Raw genomic sequence first — 2,531 nt, 5'->3', positions numbered from 1 at the left:
GAAATGAAATAAATTAATTCCATTCTAGACCTCCTGCTGACTCTGCCGTCACAGACAAGACGGGATTCCTCTCAAACAGGCCTCCGAAGGCTCGCTGTATAGTAACATGGTTTGCCTGCAGTTAGCACGGGAACAATCACTTGACCTCGGTAGGTTGCCCACAAGCAAATACAAATGCTCCATGTGTGTTTACAGAGGTGAGGCATACAGTAAAGGAAGCTGTGTTGAAGCTTCCCTGTACTCACATGCGAGGGTAGCGTGCATCGCCACCTGCACTGAGCTGTACTCCAACTCCTGTTAGGCTGCCTCCTCCCCCGCAACCCCAGGCCATGAGCTGAATGCCCAGTATGGCTGGAGGCAGGGAAAGGGAGGTTAGCTGAGAGAACTATTCACTCAAGTCTGTGGCTTCATTGCAGCTCGCTTTACTCTGTTGACATGGCTGGAGCAATCTCACTACACCTGGTAGCAGCGCATGGTTTACCGCTGCCGGTGCGAGCAGCGCATCCCACCCTTGCAGACTGGCCTCATGCATAGACGAGAAAATACAGAAAACAGCTATTTTTCGTTCCCTTAGAGTCCCTCTCAATTTCCCGCGTTGCCGTCCTGCCCAATGGATATTGATTATGATCAANTTCGTTCCCTTAGAGTCCCTCTCAATTTCCCGCGTTGCCGTCCTGCCCAATGGATATTGATTATGATCAACCGGCACTTGTGAGGGCAACTCACGGCCTGGAGCCTCGCCTAGCAGAAGCAAGCTCGATATCTGCACCCAATTTGTGGTAAAGTGCAGTTTCACCATAACCATCTCAAGAGGAATGCCTGACTGTGCCGATCGCAATGTGATGGGCGCCAGGACGAAGAGACAGCTGATGAGTGTCTTGGTTTCTTCGAGATCTATCCTTTCCTACAAAGTGCACCCGAAGAACTCCAGTTACTATTGGGTTTCTTCTTATTGGAAGGGGATGTACGATGGTTGTGGTTGCACTTTTGCAGAGACTCTGTTTCCCCGAGCGCATGCGCTGCACTTTTACCCCGACGTTTGCAAGGGAGCTCGTTATGGTGGAATTAAGGAAATATAAGCGTAACGGCACAATGTATGCCCGTCCATTCGTCTGCGCAATCCCGGAGGCCATAGCCTCAACGAATGGACGAGCAGGTTGCATCTCCTGGCTGTGGCTCATCCCGTATCGAGTAGGGCAAGTATCTCCTTCCCTTCCACTCGAAATTGTACAACCACAGAATTAACTCAAGGTGGATCTGCGGGTGCGCCCGTCATCTCTTTCGGCCCCATCACTACTCCGCACTTTGCGCGGAGCCCCGGGCGTTGCCCTTATCGTTTTTTTTGTTGCACTGCCGCCGCTGGTGGGGGATTAGCTCCACTTGTTCCATAGCCTTTTTCATAAGTCTGCAATCTAAAAATGAATGACCTTGTCTAGTGCAAAAGAAACAAACACGCCGTTCGATACGTCATTGCGGTGTCCTGGTGATCGAAATCGCAATCTGCTGCAAGTTTCCGCTTCTATTCCTGCTCAGGGCGGTTCTAGCTTATACAGTCCCAATATCAGTAGGTTTTAGATTGGGGCTTCCCCCATGCGCGCCCCCTTCCTTCCAAGCTAGGGTGGCATTGTTAACATCCGTTCTTTCTGCTATACAAAGGTATTCCATCACCGCAGCGAGCTCAGCCCCTTCACCGCTTAGATCCCTCTCCGTGGACCGGCCCGTTACAAGTGTCATCACGAGGGAGGGAAGCCCTGCGATAAACCATTGATGCACAAGCTCTGTCTCTGCAGGCAAACATCTGTACTGCTCAATGTACCGTTCTAACGTCGCCTGCCCTTGCTTAAGTCTCTGCAGATCTGCCATAACCTGTGCCCTTTCGGACCTCGGAACAAACCTGCTGCACAGAGCATCCTGGAAGGCATGCACGGGTTTGATGCGCTCTGCGAAAGCGGACCCGTTGCTTATCCGTGGCCACTATCGTCGGACATTCCCTCCTAACAGATGAATGAGCGGTTGTACTTCCTCCGATCCATTTTGAAGACAGAGGTACTGGTTGGAGGAACCAAAATACTCCTCCACCGTTTCGCGTCCAGGCGCCCATCATATCGCGATGGCCGGAACACTCGGAGGGATTCCTACTGAGTTGTTTTTGATGAAAGTGCAGTTTCTCCGTGCTTGGGTGCCGAAATCGTGCTTGCTTCTACTCTGCGAAGCTCCATACCGTGCGTCACTCCCCCACATGTGGGCAAATCATGAGCAATGTCCCTGAAAGGGTGGGGTTCGTTGCTCGCGCCTGCCCGGTCGAGCTATGCAGTGCTACCAAGTGTAACGCGTGCATTCTTGCCTTATTCTAGGATAATGCCCAGCTGCATTGAAGCCAAAGGCTTGAGGACAGAGTTTCCCCACAAGCAACTCGGCTGGCTCCCGTGTCTCCAGCCACCCTAGGCGTTCAGCTAATGCCCTGGGGTTGCGGGGGAGGAAGCATCCTAACACGAGTTGCAGGGCGCTTCGCTGCAGCTGGCTATGCAGTC

The sequence above is a fragment of the Eimeria mitis genome, genomic scaffold, assembly GCF_000499745.2.
Source record: "Eimeria mitis Houghton genomic scaffold, Emh_scaff1056, whole genome shotgun sequence".
Taxonomy (NCBI): domain Eukaryota; phylum Apicomplexa; class Conoidasida; order Eucoccidiorida; family Eimeriidae; genus Eimeria; species Eimeria mitis.
The sequence above is the reverse complement of the archived record's forward strand: the minus strand, read 5'-3'. Positions refer to the sequence as shown.